Source organism: Corvus kubaryi, unplaced genomic scaffold (assembly GCF_017639235.1).
Source record: "Corvus kubaryi isolate FWS band 111438036 unplaced genomic scaffold, C.kubaryi_AGA036_p1.0 37361, whole genome shotgun sequence".
Taxonomy (NCBI): Eukaryota; Metazoa; Chordata; class Aves; order Passeriformes; family Corvidae; genus Corvus; species Corvus kubaryi.
The window spans coordinates 1,622,830-1,640,177 of NW_024581118.1; the positions used below are offsets into that span (position 1 = coordinate 1,622,830).

Consider the following 17,348-nt stretch of genomic DNA (forward strand, 5'->3'; position numbering starts at 1 on the left):
TGTCATAAATCATGTTGTTAAATAATGCACTTGTGTACTTCTTAGTTTCTAGATGTAATAACATTTTTTTGAAATGGGTAAAAATGCTTAAATTTGAATGTCATTAGTGTATGTAAAGCACAACTTCTGCATCTGACGCTATTCATCACACCCCAAATTAATCATCAGGGACAGAACCCAATAGCTCCTTTCAAGCAAAGGCCAATAGCTCTTGGGGAAATTAAATCATCTTTCAGAAATATTTCATTCTGAAAAGCTAATAATTCAATGGAAATGGATTTTTAGAAGAAAACCTGAGCGTGTTACATAATCTTTCTGTAGGGTTCTTCATCTCATACATTAACATTTCACGTCACATTTTAAAGCAGAATTTGTTGAAAAATAGTTTACACTGTTGTGGTGAGCGTCACAGTCCTTTCATATGTCTGAAGTGATAATGACATCGTTAGGGAACTCAAGGGAACATCACTTAAATCTGATTGAAATGGAGACAAACACAAAGGAAGCGACAGATACAGAGCAGGAAATTCTCTTCCCTCCCCCGTTCTACTGGAAGAATGGGGTGTCCAACCACTTCTACAAAATACTGTGCAATCTGCTATTCTCTATCCCTTCCCTCCTGGTGTGACAACTTAATGGAGAATGAAAAAGGCATTAAAAGCGCATTTATTTTTAACTTTGCTCCTTTAGGTAGTAGACAGCTCATGGCTATGCAGGGAGGGAGGAAAGGAAGGACCTGCACCCTGTCCTGATGGGAACAGAGGAGATCATGTCCTTGGAAAGGGAAAGGCTGGTTTGGGAATTTTTTTATTCTAATAAGTGTTTTTAATTCTTGCCCCTTGACAGGTATATTGGCCATTATAAAATAAGCCCATAAGAGATTTGTATTAATATTGTTATTTAATTATAGCATTGTGTTACATTAATTATAATATTGTATTATTATTATTTAATTATAAAACAGGCTCAGGTTTGCACTCTAAAAGGAACAGACCCTGTTCCTCCGCCATGTGTTGGATATTGTTTCATGGTATTTTCAGGCTCTGCTGTCAAAAAAGTTTGCAGTGAAGTCTTCCCAACACCAGGATGGTTGGAATGTCCTCCAATGGCCAAAAGAGGGTTGTTTCGTAAGTTTTCAGAATGTATTATTTTCCTTTATTGGGATTCTCTTTCTCTAAATACCTGGAGGTGCAAGAGGTGTGACCTTTGGGGGTCCTGTGTCCCCATGTCACCCCATGGGCTACTCAGCCCACAAAGGAAGGGGAAGCCCAGCTCTGCCCATGCCTGGAGCTCCATCCACCCTGCACCGCAAACAGTGAGCCCCATGCTCATGAATCTTTTCGGATCAGTCCTAGCACAGGCATAACTTAATCCGTATGTTTCATCCAAGTGACATATTAATTATTGATTATGCCTAATGAATATGCTAATGGGTAGGATTCCAGAGTTTCTGCTGCCCTGCTGTGCTCTCCAGGCCCTCATCCATTTTTTAAGAGGTGTCTGGAGGAGACAGCATCTGGGCCTATGCCAAGGCTCCATAATGAAGGCCACACACAGAGTTCAAGGGCTGGTGCTTGTCCTTCAGGGAGAGCAGCAGAAACTCATTCAGCCTGACAGTTGTTCTTGAGATTTGAAATTAGATTATTCACTCTTTCCCAGTGTAAATGGGGGAAGTTATTAGTGCTTTTCCATTTGGCAAGGGATAAGATGTGACCTCATTTTCCACTTCAAATGAAGGGAGAAGGGGAGAAAAACAAGTGGAAAGAAGTTCAGCCCAGTGGTGTAGTTGCTAATACATTAAAACTGAAGCACTCCTTCTGCTTGCATTTGCAATGAGATTACAGAAGCTGTCAAGCCTCTCTATCTTCTTGCTGGTTTTCATCCTCAGGTGAAATAACAGAAAGGAAACAAAAAGTTCGTCCGGCGAGGCCTTGACTGAGGGTTTTGAATGCAGCTTCGAGCAAAGGCTGCTGCTAAAATTGCTTCACTCTGAAGAGCCCTGGGTGCTCTGGAGTGTCTGTAGGGACTTCAGCAGGTGCTTTCATAAAGCTCTGTGGTTGGAACCGTTTTTACAATAGCACATATTAGAGCAGGGACAATTAATGTAATAACAGAGATGGAAATGGGAATAGTTTGGTGCACCAGGCTTGGAAAAAAATGCTATTGTAATCCTTTACAAATAGGAGACAGAAGTGCATCTTGAGAACATTACCATGAACACTCAGGAACGGATAAACTATGAACTTTGAAGGTATTACATTGCAAAGAAAAAAAGGCCCCTTTTCTGCTTTTTGAACACAGTTATTTAACTTCAGCAATTGTTATTTTTCTGTTGTTTTTCAAGTGTTAGCAGGCTCTGTCCAGTACATCAGAAATTAAATGAGGCTGAAGCTGCAGGCCAAGGCCCCACAAGAAATCAAATAGTACCTAAAGAGAAGTGCCGCTAAAGACTTCAATCCAAAGCACAATCTGGGCATTAATGAGTAAGTAAAGCAGTGTTAGAAAAAGGCCATGACACCAAGTCACTTTTGCAATCAGTTTTTCTTATTTATAATTCTATTTCAAAATTCTTTGAAGAGTTTGGAAAGCTTTCTTTGGTGGGGATTAATTCAGTGAAATTCAGATTTATCTGTGAGGAACTGGGATGGAACCATGACTCAATCATAGATCATGATTTTTAACATGCTTTTATGTACAAGTTTGTATGTTTTAATTTTTTTTAGTGTAAACGAAAGCACTAACATGTAGCATAAACTTGAAGAGAGATTTTCCGCCAAAACCTGGAAATGCAGCTGACAACACCTGTTGGAGATCTCCACAGTTTGTAAAAAGGGAAGTTATGTTACTATAAAAGAATATAAACATAATCACAACAAAATCACAGTTTTTTCCTTAGCAGGAGCAGATAAGATTCCTCTTTCATCCAGGGAGAAATAGTTCTTATTGATCCATCAGTTGTCCAACAAGAATGTTGAGATGAAATAGTTGAAACTGCCCTAAGGTTTCCTAAAACAGTAGAATAAATTGTGTAACAGTAGGTTCTCCTCTTCAGAACTAACAAAGACTCTAAATATTTTCATAGAATCCGAGGATGCAGAACAGTCTTCACTGACTGGAGGTACTCTTCTAAAGAGCGTGAAGATCTGTTCTTAGGGATTTGCATTGAAAAAATAGGGATTGTCCCTGTTTCTGGAGCTGGATACCTTAATAAAAGGCTGTCCTGGAAGGTTGGGTAAAATGCTGATTGTTTTTCTTTCTGCTAATCACAGAGGCATTGAGTCACTCAACACCAGCGGATGAAGCAGCCTCTCTATCCTCTGGATATTTGCTTTTGTATTTTTTTTTTCTCCCCAGAATTGAAAGTGGGATGTAAAAAATGGATTGCCAGAAACTGGTAGTGTGGGCAGAAGTAATACAGGAAGTGCTACACTGAATGAAGGGAAAGGCTTCTGCCTCAAAGGTAAACAAGAATAAACTCCGTGTTTCTGTGCTTGCTCTTGGGGGTCAAAGCAATAAATACTCTGTTTTCCTTGCTTGAAGTTTATACTTTCTGTAGGAATGTGATTTTGCTTTCAGAAAAAGCCTTAATTCTTCTTCTTTGTGAAAACAAATTTCATCACCAACCCATAAATAATCACAGGAAAAAAAATAGTAGCAGCCTAATTTACATCTAACCTTTCTTTTTAATGATTAATGGATACTATTTATGTAAACTGTTTCTACATTCCAGCGTGAAATGAAATTTAAATTGCAAATTTTACAGTGGTGTATTTTAACTGGTGACCCTTTCCCCAATCACAAATTAAAAAAACCCAATTACATTTGTAATAAAGATGCTAATGCATTTCTTGTTTTTAGGGCATGTAAAGTTCTTGCTGCTGGCAACTTTCATTCTCCCTGCTGATGAGCCACTAAAAATGTATTTTCCAAAGTGCTCCGAGATGTGTGGATATGGAGGAATTCTCAGCTCATCCACTCCCTGTTCATGGCCAGGTAAACCTGTTGAGGGCTGCGTTGTCCATGATTTCCCCTGGACAAGGGCAGCCTTTGGAAGGAAGGTGGGTTCTCCTTACCTTTGAGGCACTGAACTTTCACACAAGGGGCCAAAGGGCTCCGGGGATTACTTGGTCCTTGGACACTGCTGTGGAAGATGCTCCTCTCTTCCTGCTGCTGGTTGGAGGGTCCTTCATGCAGGGCTGTGGGAATGGCCAGGAGAGGTCCCTGGGGTCTGTCTCTCCTCCGTTCTTTGTGTCCCACAGAGCTTTGGATTGAAGATCTCAGAGGCAATTCAGTTCCAGCCTTTTGCTTCCAGTTGCACTCAGGACCTCTTTGGGGATTAGAAGGAGAAGGTATTTTGGTACCTTGCTGTCGCTCTGTTGAAACTCCAGGAGTTTACAGGAGTGGAGAGGAAGGAGCTGAGTGTTTTCCTGTGTCCCATCACACTCAGGACTGTGTTCAGTCACAGCTTTCAAAGGGCAGCAGGCTCTGCAGCCCCCTCTGGAAGAGGCTGGTGGCTGCTGTGAGCTGCGCAGACCCTCTGGGATGCAATGGCAGCCCCAAGGCCCCAGCGATGTGTCACATCCATTTGGGGATCTGGAAGGGAATGAGGAAGAACAGGGACTAGCCAAGGGTGTATGGGGGAAATTGTGCCAGAACTGAGTGCCCTTTGCTGCCTTAGGGCTGCTGGTCTTGTGAAGGGAACAGGGGCAGAGCTTTCCAGCTGGATGGATTTTCCTCCCCAATGCAGAGCCCTAGAGAGAAATACATCGAAACTACCCGAGAAGTCTTTTTTTATTTTTAAGGCCTTTTGTTTTGGTGGGTAGGGGAGCTTTATTCGATTTTTGTAGCAGTGCATCGTCAGAAAAGTGCAGGACTAAATATTGTATTTGTGTCTGTACATCTGTGGGGGCAAGAAGAAAGGTGACAGGGACTGAAAAATAGAACAGTTTGCAGAAAGGCAGAGTTTGGGGACTGCATCAGGCTGTTTCTGACAGTGCCAGCAGACAGAGCACTGCAGTGCTCATCACTTTTTGCTGGTCTCTGTGTCCAGCAGTATGAAAATATCGTTTTACCCACAGACTGAGCAAACTCACTCTGTGAAACATTAAATGTGGAACCCCTGGGTGTCATTTGGAGATTTGCTTTGCAGACTAAAAGAGCAGTTTAATGGCAGGTATATAAACCTCCTTAGCAATGCTTTTGAAAGCGGTGACAGAGATGACCCCAAGGAATCTCAAGCTGTAACTTTTGCAGCACTCAGTTGTTCCTGGCTGTGACAGATGCCTTGGGAGAGGGAGCACCATCGTGTGGTAGGGATTCACATGACTTAGAGCTGTGCTTAGACTGATCAGGACAAAAATTTAACAAGGGAAATCACCTCCCTTTAACTTGGATGGGACCAGTTTCTGTGTATTACAGGGACTGGAACTGGATGGGCTTTAAGGTCCCTTCTAACCAAACTATTCTGTGCTTTTATGATTTTTTAAGGACCGAGCATCTTGTTTTCCAGAAACCTCCAATGTGACCTTGGGCACACAGGCTCCAAATCCAGCCTGACGACCTCAGCATAGCACATCAGGATCTGCATTTGCAGTTTCTGGAGTCCAAGGCAGCCCAGTAATGGTGTTTTTGCTGGATCATTGGCAGTACATGACACCCACTCACTGCTTGTGGAATTTTCTTAGGTCTTATCACTGAATTCAGGAGGCCTGAAATCTCAGGGCTCATTGCAATCACTTCTCTCTGTGACACAATATAATTGCTTGCCCTGACTATTTATTAGCACATAGTGCTGCCTTTGTCTTGCCACCAGTCTTGAGCTCTGCTGTTGTGTGGTTTTTAGAGCTCCCTACTATTGTTCTGGTCAGCAAAAGCCCACCTGACCTTACCTCTTTGCTTAATAACTCCCTGGGAAGACTAATTTAGTCTCATTTCTCTGTGCTCTCAATACTATCTTATTATTTTCTCATTTAATTTCTAGCTGAAAGTGTTATGTAGTTGCAGCTAAGAGGTTGGGCCCCTTCAGTAATTCATTTTTTGTCATTGTACAGTGACCAAAGCACTCAGCTCAAGCGACAGAATTCACACAAAACCTGATGCTCTGGCTGCCCTTCAGAGGAGGCTTCTGGGTTCAGATCTTTCTTGACAAAGAGGCACCAAATTGATTTAATGGACTGTTATAACCTCAGCCAAGGCTTCAGATTAGTATAAAAACACTTTTCCACCCTCAGTTACTTCCCCGTGGAGGTTAGTGGCTTTTACTGAACATGAACTTATTTCTGCTGATATTAGGAGTAACAGGGCTGGGTTTGTAAATGAACATGGTTAAATGGAGTCTATAATAGACAAAAATGAAAGTTTGACTGTTTCACCTCTAATGAAGGTATTCAGGCAAGGTATTACTTAAATTGCTTAAGCAGTTCTGGTTATAATACAGCACTGAGGATGCTGAACTTGTTAGCTTGTTGATTGCATGGTTGTGTCAGGGCTAATCATGACTGACAAATAATTGAAGCAGTCTTTCTAACTTTATTAAAGGATATATTCCAACAACCACAAAATCCTCATCTGAAAGGCAAATCCTGTGTGCTGCAGCCTACTGAGAATCTTTCCAAGCTGTGCACACAACAAAATGTTTGTTGTGCTGCTAGATGTGGATATTGACTTTTAATTTACCCTTTAAAATGAAAATCAGGAGGGGAGAAAAACTCTTCTGAAGGGTTTTAGTCCTTCTTATTTAAGCAATTATCAGAATAAGCTCAAGGAAACATGATGCAAGATCCCTCTTCTGTGACTTAAAATTTACCGTGGTGGGGAAGGGAAGGCTTTGGTGGCTGGTTTAGTTTTGCTTTTAAATGAAATTATTAATTTTGTACAATCTCTTCTGTTATGAGGGCAGAGAATGAAACCATTGCCTATTTCTACTCCTTCCAAGTAAATGCCTGCAGGGACACCTTCCACTATCCCAGGCGCTGGCCTTGGACACTTCCAGGGATCCAGGGGCAGCCACAGCTTCTCTGGGCACCCTGTGCCAGGGCCTCAGCACCCTCACAGGGAAGAAATTCTTCCTAATATCCTACCTAAACCCACTCCCTGTCAGTTTAAAGCCATTCAATCCTGTCTGAGACCTGGGTCTGTTTCAGACCTGTCAGGTCAGAAGAGTTACCAGCGGGGTGTTACCTGGCTCTTGGTGCTTATCTCCTTGTATCCAGTCTTTGGGGTGGGTATGGAGGTGTAACTTCAGGTGTTTGGGGCAGATTTCTGCTGTTCAGGTTCTATTCAGGGACAGTGTTGTTCCAGGATGTTCCCTTGGGGACAGTCAGAGCACAGATCTGGATCCTGTGCCTGTAGTTTGGGCACCTCTGACCCTTCTGCCTGTGCTGCTCCACCTGCAGCCCGAGCCTGTCCTGCTCCCCAGCGCTGCTCAGGGTGCTGTAACACATCCTGCAGAGCATCGTGGATCTGCCACACAAGGATTTCCTACAGAGGGAGAGATTTTCTTGTGCTGTTCTCGGAGTATTGACTTTAAAGCCATTTGCAGCCTACTGAATTGTTTTTGGTTTTCCCTCTCCTTGTAGAGCACTTTTGAAAAAAACCCCCATCTGCCTTCCTTTTATGTTTTCATGGAATCATGGAATATCCTGAGAGGGAAGGGACCCACCAGGATCATGGAGTCCAACCCCTGGCCCTGCGCAGACACCCCAAAAATCCCACCCTGTGCATCCCTGGGAGCAGTGTCCAAATGCCCCTGAAGCTCTGCAATATGTGGAAAACCTTGCATCACACTCTTTCAGAGGTATTAAGCTCAGGAGTCAAATCCATATGATTTATTTTTATTTGTGTTTATGGTGGTATGTTTTTCTGCCAAAAATAAAATGAAGCTCAAGCAGCAGCTTGTCTCATGGGCATTGTATTTCGAAAATTTCCAAAGTATCTGAAATAAAAATTAAAACATTAACAAGAAAAACATTAGAACAGCAATAATACAACACATGATGTTTAAAAAGACAAAAAGAATCACAGCTATGTAATTTTAGGCCTCTGAAGAACACCTGCATCAGTGAAACAAGCTGGACAGGACTGTTTCAAAAGGACAGTTTGGAACATATTTTGGATCTAATTAAATCATCCCCTTAATAACTCTGAGGAGGGCTGTGTGTTGTTGCAGAGCTCAGTGAGTGGCAGAACTTGCTGTTCCCTTGTCATTTCTAGGTTGGTCTCATTTTGGCTCAGCCTGCCTTATCAGCATGTCAGATGGAAATCAGATCTTGCAGAAGCTGTATTATTATTGTTTTGTTTTTCAGCAGCCATAAAACCTGACAGTTTTCTGACATTTTCAGCAATTGAGGGCACAGACATTGTGGATTGCAATGTTTCTCTGCACAAAAGCTTAATAGACTTGACGTGCTTTTCCATCTCGCCTTGTTTAAGAGGGACACGGGAGCCCAAGTGAGATGTTAACTTCCACAAAGAAGATCTGAATCTGCCACTTTCTTTTTTATCTGCTGGATCAGATCCTCAATTTCCATCAGCTGTCTCCAGTTGTGCTGAAATATGATTGAACATTCATCTTGTTCCCCGGCTTCGGCGTACACCATACGGCACAAGTGACTACAAATGGAGAGCTTAAAATTGGTTGTTATTTTTATTTGCTAAAAACGTACCAGTTTATGCTCTTTTTGTTCATAGTAGCATAAAACTGGAGTTAAGCATTGCTTAGGCCAAACAAAATGTGATCTATTCAGGCTTTGAACAGCCCAGTTTTGCTCTTTTTCTGTCCTTAATTTTTGTTCCAGTGTCATCCCGCAGTAATGTCACATCCTCAGCTCATCCTGGGTTAAAAATGATCCAGGTGTTCGGGGCATTTTAACTTTACTGATGCTCTCAGACAAGGCTGTGAAAAGGGGAGGGGGCAGTGAGTCATTGACCCTCCTGGGGGACATTCCTGTGCTGCCCTCAGAATTCCAGTTTCCCCTTTTCCTTTCTTCTGTGCTTTGGTGCATTTTCAGCAGTTTTAGTGAAAAATTTCACAGCAAGGTGGGTGTTGCTTGTTAAAAGGATTCATGGTAACAAACATCCTGGCAACTACACTTATTTTGGCAGTTTTTAAAGTACAGCACAGTCTTTTCCTACAGACAGGTCTAATCACATAGGACTTTTCCTTTTGCATTTTCCCATTGTGAATAGATAAATATGCCTATGGTGAATAGATAAATACTGCAAGGCTGTATGGACATGGTTAGGACTTGGGCTTTAGGATACTTCCACAAGTATTTTGTGCGCTGCACAAAGAGCTTTCCAATTAAACTTACTTTTTGTGGGTCAAGTAGTCCTGAGAAACCTTGGCTGGGAGCACTCAGCACCCAGGCAAAATTCAGCTTTGCTGGACCAGCAAGAATATCCCTTAGAAAGGGATGCTGAGGGATGGGGTAGGAAGGGTAAGAGGGAAATTGGGGCTGGAAAGAAATAGAAGAAATCAGTGGGGATTCAGGTGGGACAAGAAGGATTGCTGGTGATGCCTTGAAGTGGCTACCTGAAAACAGAAGCTAGACAAGATTAGAGAATGAAAGCAGGTATTTATTTTAAGGGCCTTCACCCTGGGCAGTCAAAAGCCTCCAAGGGGCTCCACCCAAGATGGATGCTGGGTCATAGGTTTTTCACACTTCTATAAGTTTGGTCCATTTGCATATCAGGGTTAATTCTCCAATTATAATTTCAGGTAGTGATGTAATTACGCCAAGTTTGCTTCCCCCGTTCAGAGGCTCATTTTACATATTTTGGGGCCTGGGACAACAAAGTGTCCTCGAGTTCAGGCCCAGAGAGGGTTTGTTATGTCGAACCAGGATGAGAGAACAGTAGCTAACAGGCTGTGGAATTTTTGAGTTACAGTAAACCAGTACAGGGTCTGAAAAAATAAGAGCTAAATCCTAAGGCATCTTAGGAAGAGGGGGAAGACTGGAAGGGGGGAGGAAAGTTTTTGATAACACTGCTTTCTGCCCATGCAGCCTCCCAGTTCTACATCCATTAAGTCCCAGGACTGCAGCCTTGTGCCTCCCTAGATGCTGAGGAGAGACCCAGAAAAGATGATGTTTAAAACAAACAACCAACAACAACAACAAAAACCAAAAAAACCAAAAAAAAAAAAAAAAAGGAGGGGAAAAACATGTGGAGGGAGAGCAAGGAAAACCAGGTGAGTTTGGTGGGAAAATGTGGGGTTTTCCACTCTTGGCAGCTGGTGGGGCAGGAGGTGGTGGCATCTCCTGGGGAGTTCATCTCGCTGTGCGTTTGCTCACATGTCCTGTTCTTTTCCCAGCAGGTACTGGGATGGGTGGATAGCTGTGAGACAAAAGGGCTGAGCCTGCCAGTCCCTGTTTCAGCAGCTAAAGGAGCTGAACTCGTGAGTTACAAGTTGTGTACTCAAAATAAGGGGGTTGGTAGAAGAAGCAAATTCATTGCACACAGTAATTTTACTGACCTCCCCAGGAAGGAATGTAGCCCGGTAGGTTTTAACACACAGAACATCTGTCAACTCTCTGTTTATTTTGTTTTGTTTTTATTGCATTTATATGCAGTTTTAGTACTTTGAAAACTTTTCCTTTTGAAAAGCAGCAAAACTGCATCAAACCCTCTCAGTCTAAGCCTGTGAGGTTTTTTACCTGTACGCTGGTTGCTCCTCATACAAAACTGATAAATAATACTTTTTGGACACTCAAAATATGTACAAATCATCATTCGACTCATCACTGCTATTTTGTTAGTGAATTATGAATCCAGGAGAAAAGTTTTTATAGCCGGTATCCTGAAGACTCCCATAATGAACTCCCAGGATACAGCAAAGATTGCTGCCAATAATACAAATAAATGTTGTATCAGGCTGTGAAGATGAAATGGAATACAAAATATAACAACCGAAAGGTTGAGAATGGTTGTTCTTTGGTACCTGGTTTATATTTTATAACTTTGGGAACTAAATCAATACCGCAATTCTTTATGCACGGACATTTCCAATCTTGTTATGGAATTCTTATAAAATATTCAGAAAACCTGGGGGAAGACAGTAACTTGAAGGGTTCAGGTTATTTTCTTGGATGTCAGGGGAACATTGCTTGAGAGGATTGAAAAATATCCCAGAGCATTTTTTCCCGGATGGTGTTTCAGGCAGCTGTGTTCTCAGGGATGGGAATAAACCTGCAGTTTCATGGAATTGTGTTAATCCTGTTGTGAGCAGAGCTTTGTACCCACAATGACCTTTGCTAAACGAGGCCATGGGGTGGGGGAGCCACCCCAGCAGGGAGAGGCTGTGGGCTCCGTGGAGCAGACATGATTTGAGCTGGCACTTGTGTTCCTTGTGTCCCTCAGGGTTTGCACTTGGGATGGCAGTGCAGCTTCGAGGCTCTTGGGGCTGTGTCCACACCACGAGGCATAACCACCCAGCTGGGGCTCACAGAGCTGCCAGAAGGCCTGCACAGCATGCTGTGGGACTGCACTTTCCCAAACCCCAAACTCTGTCCTTAGACACAGAATCCCAGAATCACTGAGGCTGGAAAAACCCTCCCAGACCATGGAGTCCCCCGTGACAGATCCCTACCTCGTCAACCCAACCAAATCACCAAGTGCCACATCCAGTTTTTCCTTGGACACCTCCAGGAATGGGGACTGCACCACCTCCCTGCTCTTTTCCAATGCTCTTTTTTAACTCATGCATTCTTTCCCAACTTACCTGTAAATTGGTTTTAAATGTGTGCTTAAACCAAAGCATTTTAAAACGAGCATCTGCAGCTGTAGAGAAGGGAGAGCAAGTTTTCCTGTGAGTGGGAATCTAATTTGTTATCACCTGTCTGAGGTACTTAAGAATATAATTTGTGGCCTACATGAAAAATGGGGTTGTTTCATGTAGTAAAGCTCAATTTTGTACTTCAAAGAGCACATAATTTTGTAGCTGCTTCTCAGAATAATAGAATTTCACTTTATTCAGTTATTTATGTCTTATATTTGAGCTTACTCTTTAGTTAGTAAATTAAGTTGTTTTATTTATTATTCTATTAAACAGAATAATTTTATTATTTCTATTTCTATTAACTCCAGTTCTTTAACTCAGGAGGGGCTCCTGGGGTCATCTTCTCCTTCCCTCACTCAGAGCACAGCTAATTTTGAAGTCATTGTAGCTTTCTCCAATTCATTATGCTTTTTATTCTTTATTCTTTACTTCCAAGGATGGAAACTCCACCACCTCCCTATAAAAGCATGAGATGCCCGTGAAACTCTTGGTCCAGTTCTTCTCCTGAAGAGCTCAGCACAGCACTAAGGGGGTCACAGAAACCTCTGCCTTGTACCAAGGAGGGTTAATTTTGATGGACAATGCAGTTCAGGGGAGGTAAGGCAGCTAAATACGATTTATATTGCAAAATTAATCCCTTTATTGACGAATTGAGTGACCTGTCACATGGAAACTACTTGGTTTTTTAGGAGAGTCTATAAAGGACTTCATGGAGGAATTTATTAAATCCTGCATTCATGAAGAATATTCCAAATCTTTCCCTGCTTTTTCCAGGCAGAAATACTTCTTTAGGAAATGATTTATTGTTCCTTAATGCTTTCTAAAAAAAAAACCCATTGACTTTTTTATCCAGAGGGAGCCTCTTATGTTGCCTTTTGGGTGAAAGCACTTAGCCTTGTGCACATGAAGCATTAAAAGATATGAGCCAGGCCTGCCCCACGTGTCTGCAACAGCTGTGATTTTATTCCTTTAGTTTTTAAGGCTCCCTTTCTTCGTCTTCTCCTCTATGGCAGCCTGGTCATTGTTTTCACATCTTTCATATCAAGTCAGTGTTATAAATTCAGCTGTTACATCTGAAACTGTTTCTCTCTAAGGAAAGCAGAGAGTCTGACAAACTCTCATGGACTCCAAGGATGCAGGAATGACGGAATCCTTATACATGCAAAGTACAGGCAACAAAATTTAAAAACTGGGACTGTAACTCTTTGTTTACAATTAGGACAGATTCCAGTGCAAGGAAAAATCCTGGATTTTAGGGTAGACTATTTTTTTTGATATTTGAATAACTATTATTTACCTTTTCTTCTCCTTGCCTTTACAGTTTCAGGAAAATCGTGTAGAAGGGTAAGATGGGTGAAGAGGCTGGCAGTGTTTTCAGCTAAAGACCAGTGTCCACAAAGAGGTTTCAGATCTGTTTTGTGAATAAAATAAAATAAAATAAAATTTACGAAACAAGTTTAGGCTTGATCTAAATGAAGTTTTGGGTAGTCAGGTGAACTGTGGGTTTTCTGATCTCTATCCAACCCCTCCTGTCTTTGGTGTGTTTCATACAGAATGTTTTGCTTTATCAGACCTCTAGATTTGATTTGTGCTGGTATTGATGCAGAAATGAAGCCACTGCCCTACAACAGGTGTTGCAATAAAACGCCTGTAAAGCAGTGGCCAGTTCTCTCTGCACTGACTTTCCCTTCATCTGAAGGGCTGCTATTTTTATATTCCATGTTTTTTACAGGATTAGCTCTGGTTGCTGGAATGGTTTCAGCTTGCTGCAGCTCTGGCAATTGTAGTCTTTGGAATTAAATTACGGAATTTTCTGCTGTGAAAGACACAAAGGCTGTGCACTGCTTTGTTTTTGAGCAAAATACAAATAACACTGTGCTAAGCACAGGTTTGTTCCACTGCAGATGGGAAGGTCCCAGAAAAATCAAACCACCCAAACTCCTCCATGCATCCCATATCAGGATTTCATTCTAGGACAACTTCTTTCTGTAACTTCTTTTGGGAAGTGGGAGGCCTGAGCAGCAGTGTGGGTTCCACATCTCGGCTGTGAGGGTGGCTCAGCTCCTTTGCACTCTGCTTCCTCCATTGGTCTTGCAGGAGTCAGGATTTCAGAGAAAAGAAACTTCACCCAGTGACTTCTTTCAGGTAATGAGACCTAATTCGGATCCCTGTTAAAATTCTGTGTCTTTGCCAGGTGGCAGAAGGCTTCCAGTGCCAGTGACTGTTTTTTTCATTGAGAAGTAATACCATAAGATTTTAAACAATGTTTCATTTAGACACTGTTAGACTTATTACAGAAAATAATAGAAAACCCCAAACAAATAAAGAGCACTATCTAAGGTCATTGCTGTAGTGTGATCGCTTCTCATTTCTCTTTATTTCACAAGGTCTTTGCCCTTCAGATCCTGTGAAAGGCAGAACATGGTTTTATATGTACTTTATTATGTTCCCTTAAAAAAACTCCAAACCCAACTCTCGTCCCCTGAAATTAATCTAGACAGTGTAAAATCCTTTCTGTATGTTCTCAGTAATGAAAACACACTTTGAAGGAATCCTTTGCTTCTCTTTTCCAGGTGTTTGCTTGATATTTTTGGGTTTGTTTCTCTTTTTAGCTATATTCATCCCATATGCCTTAAGTTTCTGGGGTTGTTCAGCCTGGAGAAGTCTCTGGGGAGACCTTAGAGTGCCTTCCGGTGCCTAAAGGGGCTCCAGGAGAGTTGGAGAGGGACTTGGGACAAAGGATGGAGTGACAGGACAAGGGGGAATGCCTTTAAGTTGCGGAAGGGTAGGTTTAGATGGAATATTGGGAAGAAATTGTTCCCTGGGAGGGTGGAGAGGCCCTGGCACAGGGTGCCCAGAGAAGCTGTGGCTGCTCCTGGATCCCTGGAAGTGTCCAAGGCCAGGTAGGATGGGGCTTGGAGCACCCTGGGCTAGGGGAAGATGACCTCATCCTACAGCAGAGGGTAGGATGAGGTCTTTGAGGTCCCTTCCCACCCAAACTATCCCAGCATTCCATGATGGTTTATATGCTAAAAGGCATTTCTGGGAAGCTCTGAAAGCCGCAGTATATTTAATGCATATCGAGCTCATCAGGATTAGATTTTCTCCCTCTCTTTAAATCATGGTTTGCCTTGCAAGCTTTTATTGTGTAATATTTTATGTTGAAACCCAGCCTGATTCCCTCAGGAGCCCATTCATCAGGGCTGGCTGTTATCACAATGCTGTAACTTTGCAGCCAGACTGGTTTGCCAAGGTGTCACCTTTGTTTGTCAGGTAAATGCCCCAAAGGTGGTGGCACCCATGGCCTGATGACAAGAAAATACAGAGCCCAAAGAGCCCATCCAGGAGCAGGACACCTCATGGCTTTACAACTTGGAGTAGCTGTGCTGTGGGAGAAGCAGGTTCCTGGTCTCGTGAATCTTGTTAAAGATACTTTTAGCAGCATAGGAAGCATTTATTTCCACCATGGAAATATTAACAACATTTGGATATTTATTCACAGCAAGGAGTATCTTAGTTACTGCAGTGCTCAACTGGCCAAAGTGTTTATTGTGTCTTAAAAAATCAACTAAATAGGTACCAAAAAGTGAGCCACAATAGCATAATGATCAAAGCTTTTACATTTTGCATTTTCTTGGGAAAAGACAAATCTTAAAATAGTTTTAAAAAGAGGGGGTTTCTGTGTATCTGAGTGCTACTGACCTGAGACAAACCCTGCATTGGAAAGGAATGACTGGAAACTTTCAAACATATCTTTACAGTGAATAAATGCTGAGATTATTTGAGGAACAATTTTAGTTACTTTGACAATGAGATAAGAGATCTACCCCATACCACTCCACCTTTTTTTTATAATACTCACATTGGTGTTTTCTACTGCAACTGGGTATTAAGAATATTCTCTGCTGGTTTTTCCTGATGCTCAATAAATGTTGCCCAGCCAATAATTCCGAGACAGCAAAGATACTGGTGGCTCCTATTGGCTACGCCCCACTTCAGGAGTAAAGAAGCTGTATTTAATTATTATGATCTAAGTTAATACTAGCATTTATTTGATTATTTAATACTTCTAAATGAGCTTGATCACAACTCTTGCACGAGATCATAGGGTCTTGGAACTCAATAAATGGGATTAGAAGGTAAAACTGCTCAATTTAAGTGCTGCTAAAACTCATGCCTTGTTCCAACTTTTTGTATTTTGGTTTTTTCCTCAAAACTCATCCTCAGTGAAGACATAACTGAGTACTTGAGTGATAAAACCAGAGCACTCTGAAGATGTGTTCAAGCAGCAGGCGGGTGCTTCCCTTTATTAATATATGGGGCTTGTCTGAAGTACAAGACTACAAAAATTGGCTTACTTTGATGTATTGAACTGTTTAAGAGAAATATTATGCCAGCAATTTCCCGTCCCTTGGCCTCAGAGGAAAGTGTCTGTCTGATGTGACTCTGGGAAGAAGGAAAGGCTCCCTCACAGCTCCAGGAGGCCGTGCCTAAGGAAGTTCGGTGGATGGACATGAGCAAATCTGACCTTTCTTTGTCGTGATCTTTTTTAAATGGGGTTAAGAGATCTTTGCAAAGAATGATTTTCCCAGTAATCCAGTATTAATGGGAGGAATTCAGTCTTTGAGGTTTGGTCAGAGTGGGGTACTCCTACAGATCACCTGCACTTCCTCATCCACAAGGTCGAGTAGCTCTGCCTTCTATGAATTGTCCATCATGGAAAAGATTATCCTGGTCACTAAATAATGCCCTTTTCCTGTCCCTTCCATGGGATGCAGTGTGGCTGTAGGTGATACACATCTCCCCAGCTTCTCTCCCCTCCTGTTCCTGTTCTGACCGTCTCAGTTTTTAACTACTCTGCCACTGGATTGTGCGGGGGCGGGGGGTGGGGTGTGAATATTGCTGTCTGATGGAATTAAAGTGGATCAAGAACTGTCTGAATGATCCAATCAAAGTGATTAAAACCTTGGAAAGTTGTCCCTGTGCTGCGTCTTTTTTGGACTTTGACTGTATGAAAGGAAATTGTAAATGCTTGTTGAGACAAGTGTTATTCATGTTTGCCATTTGTGCCAATTTGCTGGCTGTTCTCCTAATTAATCATCCCTTTAGGCTGCCATTTAGTTTCTGACAATTGCTAACACATGCTTTCAAAACCTGCACCCTACAGACCTTGCTGTTTGTGGGTGTCTGAGGGAAGAGAGGATGTGGCCATATAAATGCATTCCACAGCCTTTGAAATGAATTCCCAAGTGCTTCAATCACTCTTCCCCGCTCTAGGCCAAAACCAAACATTGTTCTTACTGATTGAGATGAGAGTTTCATATACCAGTGATATTAAACTAACCAAGATTCCATTACACAGGGAGTATTGAAATGAAATATGATGGAAATGGAGATTGTCTAGCCCTCTGCATGAAATCAGTGTCGTTTGAAAGGGAGGTGTCCATGCTAAATACTGTTATCTCTCCACGGTGTCAGCTCCCTGCTTGCCTTTGAGCAGGGAAAAAAAGGAGGAAGGGTGGTGACCCCCCTTTAGTGCAGTCTCAGCAAACATGAATTTGATTGTACAAAC

The 17,348-nt window shown here is 42.2% G+C and overlaps 1 long non-coding RNA gene across 3 annotated transcripts; it reads left to right on the forward strand.

Moving 5' to 3' along the window:
- The first annotated feature begins 556 nt into the window (after positions 1–556).
- Positions 557–16,650, forward strand: LOC121667372. Of its 3 annotated transcripts, none has more exons than XR_006017045.1 (8): positions 557–1,127; positions 2,345–2,483; positions 2,724–3,460; positions 3,859–3,993; positions 10,005–10,189; positions 10,313–10,498; positions 12,213–12,373; positions 13,098–16,650. It is a non-coding gene; the product is annotated as an uncharacterized LOC121667372 (long non-coding RNA). The 3 variants fall into 3 exon arrangements; XR_006017047.1 differs by having other exon boundaries at positions 10,313–10,396; XR_006017046.1 differs by having other exon boundaries at positions 3,355–3,460.
- The last annotated feature ends 698 nt before the right edge of the window (positions 16,651–17,348 follow it).